The sequence below is a fragment of the Helianthus annuus genome, chromosome 7 (assembly GCF_002127325.2).
Source record: "Helianthus annuus cultivar XRQ/B chromosome 7, HanXRQr2.0-SUNRISE, whole genome shotgun sequence".
NCBI lineage: Eukaryota > Viridiplantae > Streptophyta > Magnoliopsida > Asterales > Asteraceae > Helianthus > Helianthus annuus.
The window spans coordinates 80,239,817-80,258,965 of record NC_035439.2 but is presented as its reverse complement, the minus strand read 5'-3'; the positions used below and the strand labels follow the sequence as shown (position 1 = coordinate 80,258,965).

The window sequence follows — 19,149 nt, the reverse complement described above, 5'->3', positions numbered from 1 at the left end:
ATCGGTAAACTACATTGATAATAGGCCTAGGCCGTCGGGTCCTCCAACGGGCACCTACAACCAAGGATGGCGTAATCACCCTAACCTTGGTTGGAGAGAACCCGGCAATAGTAGTAACCAACAAAGCCTAAATCAACGAACAAACTTTCAACAACCAAGAAATGAGTCACAAAATTTCCCTCAACAACAAGGTGGACGAGAAAGGCTTGAAGATACTATATCTCGCCTCATCTCCGACTCTAAAAAAAAACTCAGATCGGTTTCTACAGTTAGAATCGAATTTCAGAAATCAACAAGCTAGTATACAAAACATCGAAAAACAAATAAGTCAACTAGCCCAAAATTTCTCCGAGAGACCACAAGGCGCGTTACCAAGTAATACCGAAACAAACCCAAAAGCATAAGTTCATCTCATCACATTACGAAACCGTACCGTGGGACCCGCGGAAAGTCCATCACCAACTGAGGAGATCGCAACACCGCCCCAACAAGAGAAGGTTTCTCCTCTATTACAAGAGCCTACCAAGGCTCCTCCGGTTCCGTACCCCGGTAGGTTAATCCGTCAAAAGACTAATGAGCAATTCGCCAAGTTCGAAAGTCTACTAAAACAATTGCATGTCAATATTACTTTCATCGACGTCCTAACCCAAATGCCTAAATATTCAAAATTTATGAGGGACTTCCTCACTCATAAAAGGAAAATTGAATCATTGCAATTAGTTAACCAAGGCGAAGAATGCTCCGCCCTCGTACTCAATAAACTCCCCCAAAAGAAGATTGATCCCGGAAGCTTCACAATTCCTTGCTCGATTGGGGACTCCCCCATTCGTAATGCACTAGCCAACATTGGGGCTAGCATTAACCTCATGCCCGCATCAATGTTCAAACGACTCGGCTTAGGAAAGACAAGCCCTACCAAGATGAGTATACAGCTTGCCGATAGATCCGTCAAATACCCAAAGGTGTCGCTGAAAATCTATTAGTCAAAGTCGACAATTTCGTCTACCCGGCCGACTTTGTCATACTAGATATGGAAGAAGACACCAAAGTCCCCCTCATACTAGGAAGGCCATTTCTAGCTACCGCACAAGCAGTGGTAGATATGAATGACGGAACACTCACCTTGAAGTATGGGGATCAGGTAGTGAAGTTTGGAGTTGGGAAGAGAGTAGAGGACGATGATCCGGTCAATTACATGAAGGTTATTGATTCGAGTTTGGATGATGCTCTCCGGCGGTGCAACATGGGATGCAAAGCATCCGGCTCGGAAAACATATAACCTCACTTTGGGTCTAGCCAAGGACCCTTATAAACGTGGTGCACCACGGAGGCATTCCGCGGAACTATCCTTAGTTTAGTTTAATCTTTTAGTTTAATTTTAATTTGCGGAAATAAAACACACTCGGGATGGTGAAGGATAACAAGGGAAACGAGAAACATCGCCCCATGCACTAAAACAGGATAACCCGACAACAATTTCTTCATTACAGTAGGCTCAGCACGGGCCGTGTTCACCCAACACGGCCCCGTGCTGCACATTCTGCAGAAAATCGCCCAGTTCAGGTAACTGGACACGGGCCGTGTTCACTGAACACGCCCCCGTGCCCAGGCTTCTGTTCCTTTTCTTAAATGTTTGTCACTAGCACCTGAACACGGGGCCGTGCCCGGTCCCCACGGGGCCGTGTCCAGACTGCCAGTAACATAAAATTTTGCTTTTAACACCATTTTACACATTCAATCAACCTAAAAAATTATTTTTGAGACACATTGAGGACAATGTGTAATTTAAGTGGGGGGGGGGGATGCTAAAACCTTGAATTTTGCAAGTCCTAATAACAAGCCTTACATAAAACTCTATTGGAACCGCTAATCACCCCAATTTTTTTCCAAAAAAAAAAATTTTTCTTACTTGTCTAAGTTTAAGTTGGGAATTAAAGTCTTAACAAGGTTATATTTTTACAAGTTTACAACCGATAGCGTTGTGATAAAAAGAACCAACATAAGAAAATTATGAAAATGCATGACAAACTTAGTTAAAATTTAATTATATATACTTGATCACATAAAAACCCTTTTCCCACAAAAGTGAGTTTTGAGCCTTTAACGAGCATACAAATATATATCTTTACACTAAATGCTCATTTTTCGTTTCTTGTGTGAATAGCCGCTTGGTTCGTACGACTCTAGAACTTGCCACAACAATACATTCCCGGTCCTTACCAACTTAAACCCGAGTAAGTAAATGATGGAGGCATTAGGACTAACCCTTTTTCATTCTACACCATTATTTTTCATATTTTTTACCACCTACCCAAAATCCCCCTAGTTAACCCCTTTGAGCCTAAACCTTTTCATTTCTTAACCCAAAACAATCACCCTTTTTACCCACCTAAACCTTTTTATTTTTAACCCTTTTTTTAGTAACAACGTTCGGTTCTCTTATGACTTCTTCCGAAAAAAAAATAAAAATAAATAAAAATAAAAATAATAAAAAATAATAAAAAAAGAAAAAAAATTTATATTTTGATGAAACCAAACAAACAAACAAAGTTTATCAAAAATAACTTTGTATGAACAATTCATCAAAAATAACTTTGTTTGAACAATTCATCAAAATAAAATAAAAATATGAAAAATAAAAGTCTTTCAAACCGAAGTTTGTTACGATTTTCGCCCTATTTACTAACCACTAACCCAACCACCTACCTTTAACCCAAGCCTAACCCTTCCCCCCAAAAGTCCTCTTGATATTTACAAAGGTGTATAGTTAAAAAAGAGGAGGATTGATTGCTTGGCAAGCTTATGGTAGGAGTAAGTTCCATGCCGCTCTCGAGTGATTCACTAAAAATACACCTTCGGCTGAGTGTTGAGTGATCCCCCGTGAGGTATGTGAACTTGTATATAAATGAGATTTTAAAAAGGTATGTTATGCCCTAATAAGTAATTTATCTTAAGAAACGTTCTTAATAAATCACGACGAATAGGATTGTAAATAAATAAAAATAAAACCTCAATAAAGAATCTTGGAAATCCCGACACTCTATGACAAGCTCAAAAACCTTCTCTTCTACCCATTCCATTTGAGAGTGAGTAAAGCCACATTATAAAGAGTTTTGCTTGAGGACAAGCAAAGATTCAAGTGTGGGGGTATTTGATATGCACAAAATGCAACATATAAATTATATCAATTGTGGCATAAAACTAACCCTTTTTTAGTACTAATGTTGGAAAAAGTGTGCTTTTGTCTTCCTTTTGTATTTTCAGGATTAAATGAGCTCAAATTAACAAAAGAAGCAAAAAGATATCAAAATCTAACATAAATACAAGAAAAGGAACAAAAGTGTAATGCCCGACCCCTCGACAGCATCTTCCCAAGCAAAACTGAGAAAACAGAAGACTGAACACGCCACGTGCTCAGCGAGCACGGGGCCGTGCCCAAGTAGCAGCAGAAAACACAAACCCATAGCGTTGTGATAAAAAGAACCAACATAAGAAAATTATGAAAATGCATGACAAACTTAGTTAAAATTTAATTATATATACTTGATCACATAAAAACCCTTTTCCCACAAAAGTGAGTTTTGAGCCTTTAACGAGCATACAAATATATATCTTTACACTAAATGCTCATTTTTCGTTTCTTGCGTGAATAGCCGCTTGGTTCGTACGACTCTAGAACTTGCCACAACAATACATTCCCGGTCCTTACCAAATTAAACCCGAGTAAGTAAATGATGGAGGCATTAGGACTAACCCTTTTTCATTCTACACCATTATTTTTCATATTTTTTACCACCTACCTAAAATCCCCCTAGTTAACCCCTTTGAGCCTAAACCTTTTCATTTCTTAACCCAAAACAATCACCCTTTTACCCACCTAAACCTTTTTATTTTTAACCCTTTTTTTAGTAACAACGTTCGGTTCTCTTATGACTTCTTCCGAAAAAAAAAAATAAATAAAAATAAAAATAATAAAAAATAATAAAAAAAGAAAAAAAAGAAAAAAAATTTATATTTTGATGAAACTAAACAAACAAACAAAGTTTATCAAAAATAACTTTGTATGAACAATTCATCAAAAATAACTTTGTTTGAACAATTCATCAAAATAAAATAAAAATATGAAAAATAAAAGTCTTTCAAACCGAAGTTTGTTACGATTTTCGCCCTTTTTACTAACCACTAACCCAACCACCTACCTTTAACCCAAGCCTAACCCTTCCCCCCAAAAGTCCTCTTGATATTTACAAAGGTGTATAGTTAAAAAAGAGGAGGATTGATTGCTTGGCAAGCTTATGGTAGGAGTAAGTTCCATGCCGCTCTCGAGTGATTCACTAAAAATACACCTTCTGCTGAGTGTTGAGTGATCCCCCGTGAGGTATGTGAACTTGTATATAAATGAGATTTTAAAAAGGTATGTTATGCCCTAATAAGTAATTTATCTTAAGAAACGTTCTTAATAAATCACGACGAATAGGATTGTAAATAAATAAAAATAAAACCTCAATAAAGAATCTTGGAAATCCCGACACTCTATGACAAGCTCAAAAACCTTCTCTTCTACCCATTCCATTTGAGAGTGAGTAAAGCCACATTATAAAGAGTTTTGCTTGAGGACAAGCAAAGATTCAAGTGTGGGGTATTTGATATGCACAAAATGCAACATATAAATTATATCAATTGTGGCATAAAACTAACCCTTTTTTAGTACTAATGTTGGAAAAAGTGTGCTTTTGTCTTCCTTTTGTATTTTCAGGATTAAATGAGCTCAAATTAACAAAAGAAGCAAAAAGACATCAAAATCTAACATAAATACAAGAAAAGGAACAAAAGTGTAATGCCCGACCCCTCGACAGCATCTTCCCAAGCAAAACTGAGAAAACAGAAGACTGAACACGCCACGTGCTCAGCGAGCACGGGGCCGTGCCCAAGTAGCAGCAGAAAACACAAACCCATAGAAGCTTCTACTACCCACCACGGGGCCGTGCCCAGCGGACACGGGGGCGTGGTCAACTTCCTGCAGGCGCATTTATTGTAATTGCGAATTACAATTAATGAAGAAAGAGACGCGGATGGACACGGGGCCGTGCCCGAGCTTCTGTTCAGCATATAAATAGGATTGTTTGGAGCCATTGCAACTCATCCCATGGCACACCACCTCTCTCACACTTCACCCACCACCCACCACCACCATAACACCATCATCCACCACCATCATCCATTGTCCATCATAGAGTGTGTGAGTCGTCTCGGGATCCAAGATTGATCGTAAGAGTTCTTGACAATCAAAGGCCATGCTTACCTAAGTCTCTTACATCACTTGGTGAAGACAAGTGTTTAGTGTAATGCTTTTTATTTTTAATCTTTTGAATTTTTTAATTGGTTTTGTATTAATGACTTTAATTACTAGTTTCTTATGTTGAAGGTGATTCTTCCTTATCGTTTGTCCGTAGTGTTTTGGCATTATTTTACTGTTTATATAAAATAAAAGATTTTCACCATTCATATCTCCACGGTCTATATGGAGGTATGTTGGCTACCTGGTCGTGGGTTAAGGGAACGGTTTGGTAAGAGTCTTGCCATTGTTCAGTGTATAGATCCTGTAAAGAACCTGGGTCAAATTTAGTAGGACTTCCTTCAATACCCAAAGGTATTGGATGGCGGGGGTCCAAACTCTTTGATCCCTTCATAAGTTAAACTACTATTAAAACTTTAACCCAGCTACTTAGGATTGTATCCCTGCTGACTCAGACTACTTAGCTGAGGGTAACGTCGCCTTCAAAAGAGGGGCTACCACATTATGCATTAATAACTTAATTAATTATCTTTCAATAATCCGACCCTTTAGGATTGTATCCTTGCTGACTCAAATTACTGGGTTGAGGGTAACGTCGCCTTTAAAAGAGGGGCCTACTACAATAACTAAGATAATCTCTTAAACAAGTGCAAAAGTGCAAAAATAATCAAAGGTTACACTAACACACGAGTCGGACCCAAATGATTCATCTTGTCTATCTGTTTTTATTTTTATTTTATTTTTCAGCATTTTTATTTTCTTAGTTTAAAAATCTTTTTTTTTCTAACATTTTGATTTGATTAGACGTTGGATAAACTGATACTAAAAGCTCTTGTGTCCTTGGACGACCTCGGTATCTTACCAACACTATACTACGTCCACGATGGGTGCATTTGCCCATATGTGTGTTTAGTGTTAGTAAATATCGTGTTTTATAAATTTAAAACTTGGCTAAAAAGTGTAAAACGGCTTAAAATACATACCTAAAATATATTACACCTAACGTATATCAGGGGGCTGTTAGTAGAGACGCAAGCTTTCTTGGTGGGTTGACAAAGAAAAGAGTTGCTAAAGCGGTAGATTTGATGCGTCTTCTACCCAAATTAGGTGACCCGCAGAGCGAACTACTCTTGCTTCGATCCTGTATGGGCATTGCCAAGCTTTTATTCGGCTTGAGGACGTGCCAACCTGTACACATGGAAGATGCAGCATTGTTCTTTGACAAAGGTTTGCGTGAGGCGATTGAGGAATTGGTGGTTTGTGGAGGTCCTTTCTTTGGAGACCTCCAGTGGCGACTTGCCTCTTTACCTATTAGGTTTGGGGGATTGGGGTTGTATTCGGCTGTAGAGGCTTCATCCTATGCTTTTGTGGCCTCGAGGGCCCAATCATGGGTGCTACAGGACCACATCTTAAGAGACAGTGGCATATGTGGTATGGATTCTGATTATGTTTGTGCTTTGGCTTGTCTTCGTGATACGATTCCAAGCTTTGACTTCAGCGGTTTCACTAATAAGGACACCCCCCCTAAAGCCCACCATGCATTGGCGAGTGCTCTTTTTAGTAAAATTGTCCACGAAATCGAAGTACAGTTTGACCTGACCTTTAGACAAAAAGCCGTTTTTGAGTGTCTCCGAGCACCACATGCACAAGATTTCCTTCTTTCTATACCTATAGATGGGTTAGGCCAGCATATGTCGCCAGTGGAGTATCGTACTATCTTTAAGTATCGCCTCATGATTCCTTTATTCCCAGTTGATGAGGTATGCCATGTTTGTCATAAGGCGTGTTTGGATTCCTTTGGGGAGCATGCAGTTCACTGTAGAGAGCTCCCGAGGTTCAAATACCGACATGATTTGGTTAGGGATGTCCTTTTTGACATATTCAGGTGCGCTGGTATTTCTGCTAAGAAAGAGGCTCCCGTTAATTTCTTAACAGACCCGTTGGAAGGGAGATCTACCCTTCGACCAACTGACATTCTGGTCTTTGGATGGGTAGGAGGAAAACATGCATGTGTGGATCTAACAGGGGTTTCCCCGCTTGTGAGCCTGGGGGTAGTGCATTTACGGTGGGTCAGGCTGCTTTAAAGGCTGCTTCGGGTAAAGTGACCAAACATGAGAAAGCGTGCCTTGACAACCAACACGTGTTTATCCCATTTGCTTTTGATACTTTTGGTTTTCTGGCGCCAGAGGCTGTGGAACTACTTAGTCGAGTTCAAAGGGTCATGCATAGTAATGTTATGACCCTGAGATCTATGGACGTAGTTTTTAAAAGGCTTAGTTTTGCTATTCAAAAAGGGGTAGCGGCGCAGCTTGTTGCCCGTTTACCAACTATCTCGATGTAAATTCATAATAAATACAAAAATAGTTCCTACAATTAAAATGTGATTATGGCAATTAGGTATATAAGAAGACCCAAATCACCAAAACATATATATCTCTAGATCCCTTTTAATATGGATTGGAATGAATCTGCATGTATGACCTTTTAGCATCATTTATAAGCGTGAAGATAAATTAATAGGTTTTAGAAAAATAGGCATGTTAAACTTTAACAGTTAAAAGGTGTTTTTACAAAAGGAGAATTATATCTTACTGAATTAATCTGAATAATTCCCCTTTAACAGGTGAGTTATCTATTCAATTATAACAATACTAACCAAAGAAAAACAAACTTAAACCCACAACCATGACCCAAATCAAACATGCATCTCTAGATCCCTTTCAATATGTAACTCTCAGTCCAAATAACGATAAACTAGTTTAATACCCGTCCGGTGGACGGGTTACGCTAACAATGTAACAAACAAAGATAATCCATATTGACGGTGTTTGGGATTGCTTCTCCTTTTCCATCACTCTTTCTCATTTTTGAAAAAGTCACAACCATCTAACTTTTCCTTTTCTTCTTTTTAGGCCACAAAAACTCTTCTCAACACATTATCCAAACACTACAAAAATGACTTATTAAACTTTTTTTTGGTGAATGAGCTTTCGACCGACAAACTTTAATAAAATGAAAGGATTTTACATGTATTTGTTGGAGGGGCATACCCCCCTAACACTTGGACTTCCAAAACATGCTTTGGGAACCAACAAAACCGAAAACCATACTATGCCTACTAAAAAATAAACTCCTAGTAGAAATAATATCCTTTTCAAGCGTAACAATATTACAAAAACTTACAACAAAATAACACTGGTATCCAAAAACTTTGGGCCTTCAATCTTCAAATAAATAATACCCATGTAGTGGGCCTTCCACATGATAACAGCCAAAGTAATTAAAGCCACACAAGCCGGAAATAAATTGGGCCAGCCAAGAGGGCCGCATTCCATAAGCAAACCAGGACCGCAACCAAGGCTGATTAAATCTAAAGGATCCCAAATTAAAACATGCACGATGCACAAAGTCGGAACAATAAAACCTGAGCTAATCTGTATCAAAAACTCGGAGATCAAACCAGGAAACCTGGGACGAAAGCCCGGATTATACCCTACCAGCATGTAAACTCTAACCCATTCCCGGGATTCAGACCAAAACCATACCAAACCAAAAACTCGGCACCATACAACATACCCGGGCATTCGAAACAAACCCAATCAAGACAACAAAAAATAACCATCCAAAGAATTGTTCTTTTTCCAAGCATAAATCTGGTGAGATAAACCCGGAGCATATACGCTGAACAGACCCAGTTCATGACTTGACGCTGAAGCCAAACAGCACACCTGGAGCAGACCCAGACTAACGCAGAAAAACAGGACAGACTCGGACTTAAACACAAAATCGGAGGAAACCCATCCCAAAACACAGACCCGGACATAAGCAAAAGGGCCCGGAATGATAAAACAAAGTCCCTGACCAAATGGAACGATCGGTAGGGGCAGACCCGAACACCAAAATACCCAACCCAGACACTCAAATCCGAACACCAAGCCAGGATGCCAAGAGCACAACCAGCCAACATAATCTTAAAAAACCTAGAAACAAACCAGAATTTTTCAAGCTTATAACAATCAGCTTTGCTGCCAAAAAAGATCAACCATCAGCCAAACAAAATCAAACAAAAAGTTCCGAATAAAAGCAACTTACGGGCACCACCCAACACCAACCGACACAAAGACATACACAAACCCAAAACCCAAAAAACGGACCCATTAAACAGGAACGAAAGACACATAAAATTAACGTTTAGGAGGTTTCGCAACTACAGGATCGAAATATTTACTTGTCTTTGCGAGTTGCGATAAAAACTGGTCTGAGCCACTATCATCTTCGTAAACATCCTCGACACAAAAGTCTGGATCCAAATCTAGCTCCATGCATTTATCGTAAAAGAACTCCCACTCCCCGTCAACCCACCCTTCTTGATCCTCCGCTTTAACCGCTCTCGCATCACTCCGAAGGGCATCAATAATTCGTTTTTTTCTGCACATCCGTTATGCCATAGTCTTTATTGATGATCCGGTTTAAAGACTCTGAAGGACTAACTTGTCCCCAACACAAAACGCAATTGCATTTAATCAACCACCACCTCCGAATATCCAAGTTCACCTACAATGCTTCTTAGACTTTTTCCATATTGACTCCCATCCCAATCAGTATAGGCCCATGACAATTTACAAGATTTCCAGGCATCCAGCCCAACAAATTAATTCCACCATAAGAATCCCATCTAATAATCCACACTTATTTTATTTTCTGGGCCAACTCATTATTTTTTTAAAGCTACAACCCATGTTTCCCTCTTTTGAGATCCACTTTAGTACCAGTCCACTTAAAAGACGACAAATCCATAAGCAATGGTTTATCCTAGCACACTTTAATTTCCAGGCCCACTTGTTTGTATCCAGTCCATTCTACTTGTCAAGTATTTGCCTCAGTTTTGGTCTAACTTTTACCTTATTTTAAGTAACCAACTTTTTTTAGGAAAGAAAAAATCATCAGTTTCAACAATTCTGATACAAGGTAACAAACTTTCTGAAGCTTGGATTTAAGGTAATATGATCCGGTAACTGACAATTTTGATGGAGAGGTAATTTGTCCATAACAAAAAGTGATTTTACGCAATAAATGATACCTTTTTTCACATTTATTGCGTAAAATCACTTTTTGTTATGGACAAATTACCACTCCATCAAAATTGTTAGCTACCAGATCATATTACCTTAAATCCAAGCTTCAGAAAGTTTGTTACCTTGTATCGGATTGTTGAAACTGATTATTTTTTCTTTCCTAAAAAAGTTGGTTACTTAAAATAAGGTAAAAGTTAGAACAAAACGTTTTTTTCACAATTTTAGCCTCGCGTCACAGAAATAGTCTAGCAAAATAGTTTTTTTTTTTGGGTAAAGGGTTACCCCGGTGAATTTTATATATCAACCAAAATAATAAAACAGGGTATATCAAGACATCGATACACACTACTAGACTTGGCATACCAAGACTAGGAAACAACCAAACAAACAAAACCCGACAAACAGCCACAACCAAACCACAAACAACTCAAGAACAATTACACAACCCAAACACAAAACAAACTAAAAGAATATATCCACGCTAGCCAGGATCGGTATCCACATTCTTCTTCGAGATCTGCCATTTGTCCAATAATTTCTTTTGCTTCGAGTCTCCACCGATTCTGAATCCCATAATCCTGAGTCGAACCGTATCAATGATGACCTTCGAAAGCACACTAGTATTCCTCCGTACTTGAGAAAATAAACGGTTATTCCTTTCTTGCCATATAAAGTACGTGGAAGCAGCCACCAAAATGTTGGAAACTATATTTTCAAGAGTTTTAGAATTAGCATTGAGTTCCATCCACTGCATAATCGAGGACCATGTATCATTAACACTCCCCATATCAACCATATTCCTAACCAAACCCCAAACTTCAGAAGCATAGGAACATTGAAAAAATAGGTGATCCCTAGAATCACGATCATATCTGCACAAGGGACAACACATGAGCAGTAAATTAGTAGCACTACCCGCCTCCCAAACAACCATCCTATCTTGCGTCTTCAGCTTATTCTTGATAACCAACCACAAATGGAAGGAATGCTTGGGAATGCATTGACTAAACCAAACTGAATTAACCCAAATTACTTTACTATCTCTATGTCGCAAATTATTCCAAACCTCCCAAGATCCAAAGAACTGTAAGTTACCTTCCAGATCTTTCCAACGAAACCGATCTTCCGACTCAGGCATAAGATGAAAAGTATCGACATTTATGATAACCGAAAAAAGATCATGTAACGCCCTGCTTTTTTTTATACTTTCCATAATTAGAAAGCTCGCCTTGTAATGCTATTTTTGGAAATCTTGTATTATTATAGTCGTCTTCTCGTTGTAAAATCCGAGACTTGGATCATAAATAAAATTTGTATTTCTTTAAATTCACCATCTACATATTCATACATGTTCATACGTTCGAATTCATTGTACATCGAATCCTTATTTGTAATTCATACTTATACGATACTTATTCACGATGCATGTCCATGCTTGTCCTTAAATTGTTGATACCTAAAAACCCCTAATAATATGCTTATTTATACAACGGTTAATCATCTAATATGTGACATATACTTGTCACTTACAAACATGTTACATACTTGTACATTACACTTTTTACCTAGTTAAATCATGTTTTATTTCATATTTCACCTTGTTACAAGTTAGGGGAAACATTGTTGCATATTATTACACAACTTAACTAACAAAATTACTCATTATAATGTTTTAAAAAAATAGAAAAATAAAGAAATATGGCAGCCCCAATTCAGCAAAATTCAGCCCCATATAGTTGGGTTTTGTGGGCTAGTTTCAAGGTGTAACCCCTTCTAAACACTTCCAAAGCCCAACCCATTGAAACCCTAATCCTTCCCCCTATAAATACCACTTATAACCAGCCTCTCTACCACTTTTGCAACACAAAAAACTCTCAAAACATCCTCCAAACCGTAGCTGAAAGCAAAGGTTCGAGCAGATTGACACCCCTTCACGAAAATGAGCATAACTCACTCATTTCTTAACGAAATCACTTGATTCTTTTTCCTACTTACTTGGATAATCATGGGGTTCGATTCCTAGACTTCTCCTTGGAGAAATCAGACCAGGAAATGCCCCGAAATCGTCCATAAACTTTCTGTTTGTTTTTATGTTCATCAAAAACTTGTTTAAACCTATGTAACTTGTGTTCAACACATCTCATACCTATCTCCTAATGCTTACAACTTATCCCATGGTTGGTTAAGCTTAAAAACAAGGTTGAGACATTTAAAATCAGTGGATTAAACCTCATAAACTTGGTGTTTTGTTTAGGGTTTCAACCCACAAATCATGTCAAACATAGCCTTTGATACATGAGTGATTATGGAACGACTTGGGTTATCCCTAACATACAATCCTCACGTGATTTGATGATTTATATTAGTTAGTTTACTTTACATACTTGTAATGACCTTAGTTCATGACCCTCCTTGGTTGTTTTTACATCAAGTGTAGTGGTGAACATCAAAGGGGTACCTAAATGGAAGCCTTGTCTTCCTACCCCATCCATGACACCTATGACTCAACTTGAGGTGCCTAAATGAAGATCCTAATCTTCTACCTCCTACTTGAATTATTGGACTAAATAATATGTAGTACTTAACCTAGATATATATATATATATATATATATATATATATACACACACTCGAACCTTTGATGTTGATCTCATGTTTATATGTTAAAGTAGTAGAACATCACCTAAGACCTAAAAACCTTGTTGTGATTCTTATGGGTGTTCAACTCATGAAAACATTATCATAACCCTTGTGGTTACCAAGTGTCATACAAGTGTTAAGTGTTGAAGATGATTACTTTCACATGCTATTCTCATATCTTACTTTTATGTTGTTTTAAATACCGAATCTCGACTCTAAGCATACTTGAACTTTAACCCTACACATTCAATCTTCTAACCTCATCAACTCATCAATAATTGGATAATCGGAAAGCATATGAAAACTTTGTGAGTATACTCGTATTTCCCCCTTTTACTTTTACCACTTTTGGGGTGTAACATGTTTATCTATCAACAAACTTACACATGAACATTTTGCTTAAACACATGAACATTCCTATAACATGCTTGTATACGTGATGGCTTGATGCTTTAAACTTGGATTTATCTTATGTGTTCAATTTATCATTAACTTCGTACGAGCCAAACCGTGACATATGTAGCGCTATAGGATTAACGACCTGCCCCTTTATCTCGGTTATGTCATGAGCATATTGCGTTTCCTTGGTTTGATATGTTAGACACATACCATATTTAAAGGCTTATCTTGAATCACATGCTTGCTATGAGGAATTGTTCAAAACTTATCTTTTGCTATGTACGTATCAAACTTGTATACTCGCCTTTGCTTTTGCATTGAACTTTATTTTAACATGTTACAGGTGGATGTTGACGATGCATGGAATCTAGTAGGATGCTTAGATACCCACTTAGAAAGAATTGTATTTGTATTGTATTGTATCATTTTATTAGTCATGTTGTTGTACTTTGTTTCAAAACCTTGTACTTGATTCTTTAGAAATGAAATGAAATGATTATTTAAATACTTGTCACAATTATTAGCGTTATGATGTCTCGAGCAATCTTCACACTTCGTCTCATCCCGATGTTTCCGCCATTGGTTGGGGTGTGACAGATCATACCACTCCTGAGGCCATCGCCATTGACCGTTATCATCAACAAGGTCCGCCACCAATGTATTTAAAGAAAAACCAGCTCTGGCTATAATTCGCGGAGTAATAAATGACCTGAGAGGGCTGCAAGTACACCAGTTGTCAATCCAAGCATTAGTTTGACGACCGCTCTGAATAGACTTCCAAATAAAGGGACGAACTATAGGACGGATAACCAAAATCTTTCGCCATCCCCAAGTAATGTTGTTCCGGCACTGCACCTCCCAAAAGTTTTCACCTTTTAACTTGTAAGAGTGAATCCACTGAACCCAAAGAGACGGACGCTTAGTAATTATTCTCCAGATATGAGACGTCAAAAGTGCTTTATTAACATCCATAATACTACGAATACCCAAACCACCCTCCTCTTTCGGCATACACACCTCCTTCCAGGCGACTTTAGCACGAACCGATCCCTGACTACTACCATTCCATAAAAATCTACGTAACCTTTTCTCCAGGTCCTTTATAACACTCGTAGGGAGCATAAAAACCGAAGCCCAATAAGAGTACATAGCTGCAAGAACCGAATTGATTAACTGGAGTCTCCCTGCAAACGACAGAGATTTAGTCATCCAATTATCTATTCGCCTTTCCATTCGTTCGAGCAGAATTTTACAGTCTCTAGCAGCTAGTCTCGTTGAAATCAAAGGAACTCCAAGGTAACGTACAGGCAACGAACCCTCTTGAAAGGGCATTATGTGCAAAATCTGATCTTTCAAAGAACAAGAGACGTTACTAAAGAAAATTGTGCTTTTAGGCAAGCTGGGGACCAGACCCGATATCTCAGTAAATTTATCTAGGGCCTCTTTTAAGCGCTTCACCGAGACGCAATCACCATGAGAGAACAAGAACAAGTCGTCTGCAAACCAAAAATTTATTATCCTCTGCTTAGAGCAATGAACATGAAACTTAAACGAAGTGTTCGAAGCAGCTTGTTGAAGAAGAAGGGTCAAAATCTCCATAACTAGCGTAAACAGATAAGGGGACATCGGATCCCCTTGTCTAAGACCACGCTTCCCTACAAAATAACCATGAAGCTCACCGTTGATGCTTAACGATTAGGACACCGTAGTTACACATGTCATAATCTAATTAACCATTTTATGATGAAACCCAAAGTGGTGCAAGATTGACTCAAGAAATGACCAGCTAACCGTATCATACGCCTTCTGAATGTCAATCTTAAAAGCAGATCTTGGCTGACCTCTGTTAAGATGATAGTTGTGCATCAACTCCTGAGTAAGAAGAATATTATCTGTTATTTTCATGCCCGGAACAAACGCCGACTGGTTTATGCTGACCAATTTATCCAGGCTCCCCTTAATTCTGTCCGTGATGATCTTGCTAATGCACTTATACAACACATTACAACAAGATATAGGACGGTAATCAAGAACCAAATTTGGAGTATCCATCTTAGGGGCCAGAGCAAGAATAGTGTGGTTGAGTTGCTTTAAAAGTTTACCATTCTCGAAGAAATCAAGCACAGCATTCGTAACCTCATCTCCCACTATATCCCAAGCCTGTTTAAAGAACGCCGATGTGAACCCATTAGGGCCAGGGGCCTTATTTTCACCAATACTAAACATTGCTTGTTTAACCTCTTCACGAGTGACCTGTCTAATCTTATGATCAGCCGAATGTTGACTAAGCGTGTTAAGAAACAAGTCACCGTCCACAACTTTTGTACCTAGCTGAGCCGTGCCCAAGAAATTCAAGTAATGATCTACGAGGACATGAGGAACATCCTCACCTTCAAACCGATTACCATGCACGTCATTAATACAGCTAATTTTGTTTCTAGCATTCCTACTTTTCACACATTTATGAGAATAGGAATTATTTGAATCACCAGCACAAAGCCACTCTACTTTGGATTTTTGCTTTAAAAAGCACTCCTCATCATATGCTGCCACCTGAAAATCACGAAGACATTTTGCAGCCATGTCACGGATATCCACATCTAACGGATCAGCGTCAACAAGTTTCTGGATATCATCTAGCTCCCTACGCAACCGACAAACCTTATCATGATGGTTCCCTTGCTAATGTAATATTTTACGAAAAAAAGGTTTCAGGTTTCTCATCTTCTTAACAACAGAAAACATGGCAAATCCTTGGATTCTTTTGGCCCATTCAGTAGCGACAAATTGCCTGAACTCCACTTTAGATGTCAAAAAATTCAGGAACTTAAACGGCTTCTGCTTAGTACGGGTAATAGAAGATAATTTAAGAACACAAGGAGTGTGGTCAGACACTCGAGCTGGCTGAAACAACGCATAAGCATCCGGAAACAAATCCAAAAACATAACATTACCCATAATACGATCAATTTTCTTAACAACTCAAATACCCTCTTGTGGCTTCTGACTCCATGTATAATGTAGCCCATGACTTTTTATATCCAAAAGCTCCGTAACTTAAACACATTCAAAGAACTCCCTCATGCCTATGGTGTGACTTGAAGGGCCATAACAACAATCCTCCATATTTAGAGCAGAGTTAAAGTCCGCCAACACTACCCAAGGTTTATCATGAGCTAAACTTTTATGTTTGCAAAGATCCTCCCATAAACTTCTACGATCTTGATATTTATTCTCAGCATAGACAAAAGAACAAAGAAATACTTTAGAATCAGCCTTTAATTGAATCTGTGTGTGTATCACCTGATCCGATTGGGATAACATCATAAGTTGAACCGCATCCGCATCCCACCCCAAGATGATTCTGGTTCCACGCAGACATAAACCTCCATTTGACGTCCAACTCCAACTCCGGAAGATACCCTTACACACTTTGTCTAAATTACTAACATTCACATGCGTCTCTAAGATGGCACAAACCTTCAACTGATTCTCAGCAATAAGAAACCGGACCTCGTTTTGTTTCAGGGGACGATTCAAACCCCTTACATTCCATGACGCCATACTACCCATTAAAACCCCTAGAACCGGGAGTGCTTGCCCCCTCAGGCCGACTATCAGTCGAGTTATTGCCCATGAATTGCGACATCTCTGTTGGGTTAGATTCTAGAACCTCATCAACATGGACGTTGATCTTCTCAAGAACATTGGCAGTTTTTGACCCCTCTCCATCGTCTTCCGTAGCTAATGCTTGGAACAAGTTTGCCAGTTTCACCGTTTGAGGCTCATTAAGCTCATCCTTCTTCGTTCCAGAACTACAAGCTCCAGTTTTATTCATCTTTGGATACATAAACCTAGGCTTTTGCTTCTTTTGCGGAAACGATTGCTTTGCCACTCTCCTCCTATCCGTTATAAATCCTTCCTCATCGACAATCACCTGTTTTGACTTACCCTTATCCACCTTACTACACGTAGCATCTTCGTGTCCAAACAAACAACATGTTGCACACCGTAATGGCTTCCATTCATACTCAACCTTTACTCGTTCAGTTATGTATCCCTCCTCATCCATCATTGGAATAGCAAGAACAACATGGTCTTTAAGTTCATTCTCTGCATTTACCTCAATCATAGCTCGCGCATAACTACTTCTACCCCAATTCTCAGCGCACATATCAGCCGTGTATGAATCCAGTCTTTTCGGAACCCCTATTTTAGATGCTAACAGACTCAAACCATCATCCGTGTATACTGTAATCGGAACATTGTGCAGTTTTACCCAAACTGGAACACTTTTTATGCCATCTTTTTTAAGACTAACCTTCGGCGACCACACATTTAAAAATAACGGGACTTTTCTTATTAACCATGCCCCCCTTCCAAAACTTTCATCATGCCATCTTTCGAGTCAAACTTGAAGAAAAAAAATCCACTTGAGTTCATCATGAGCCTAGCAAATCCATACTTTGCCCAGACGTTTTTTGCATAGTATTCAACTACGGGGAACGGTAATCTATTTCCAAGAAAGTAACCATATAGCACATTTTCGAACTTATCTTGAACCTGTTGAACGACTTCTTTTGGAATAACTACATCCGCACCCCCCTTGTCTCAACTGGTTCCATAAGTCTGAAATTCACCTCCCTTTTATTGCGAACCCTGGGTTGAAGTTTATCAGCATACGAAACCTGGCCATCATTCTTACTAGTATCCCAAAAACCCTCATCCTCAACAGTACTTTACTGAACCACATCAGAATCACCATTTTCCGTATCAACTGGTATAGTGATCTTAGTTAACTCATCAATAATATTAACCACATGCATTCCCTGCTGCTGACTTGATAAAACCCCACGCCAAGGGCAAAACGTTTTGCCGTCAATATTTAATAACCTACTACCAAAACCCTTACTAGGGTTTTGTGATTTCCCCAAGTTATTTGGCACTTTGAACAGATTAGGATCCATACCTCAAGTGTAAGAGAACCATGCAACGTAAACAAATCAAACTCAAAGAAAAACAAACCACGGCAAAGAGAAACAAGAAACCTTAAAGAAGAAGAAACGAAAAATCCTAAACCAGACTTCAAAAGATTAGAAACCAGGGTATAGTCTAGAAAACCTTACTCAGAAGGAATCGACAAACCCCAATACCTAACCCAAATCGATCAAGAAGAGGATTGGAAAGCAAAACTAGGGTTTCTTAGATTATCACCAAAATCGCCCAGAGAGCCAGAGAGAAGCCATAAACCTCATAATTGAAAATTTTCTTTCTTAGCATGCCGTCTAAAATCAATTGTATGGGGGTATAAATTTAGCATCCTTACCTCCATTCTAACCAACTTGAGTTCTGCCTCCAGTGAAGCAATAATGGCCTAAATAGGGGGCATCTCATCACCTTTCTCATCCGCACAAACTCTTCGAAGGGTGGCTTTTGCAATAAATTGTGCCAAAAACGATAGAAAATTAGTTTACTTCAAAGAAAAGATCGTGTTGCCGATTGACCCACTAACCTTGTTTTCAACATTCATAAATAACCAATGTGTTTAGTTGCGTTTACAATGGTGAGCCGGTACCGAGTAGTACTGGGTCTGTTCCGGGTATGGAGGGTATGACAGGATGGACTGATAATTCATTTGGCCTGCATAAAGTTTGGGTTTGCATTGTGTTTGTACTGAACCCATATCTTTCTAATTTGTGTTTCCACAGATTACCCATTTGTTCTCCAAAACTCAAGCCC

At 38.7% G+C, this 19,149-nt stretch overlaps 1 long non-coding RNA gene across 1 annotated transcript; it reads right to left on the bottom strand.

The window, feature by feature from the left end:
• Positions 1 to 9,307: 9,307 nt before the first annotated feature.
• Positions 9,308 to 18,782, bottom strand: LOC110866230. The gene is made up of 3 exons (XR_002551244.2): positions 18,737 to 18,782; positions 12,953 to 12,957; positions 9,308 to 9,782 (listed from the first exon to the last, which is right to left on the bottom strand). It is a non-coding gene; the product is annotated as an uncharacterized LOC110866230 (long non-coding RNA).
• Between the last annotated feature and the right edge of the window lie 367 nt (positions 18,783 to 19,149).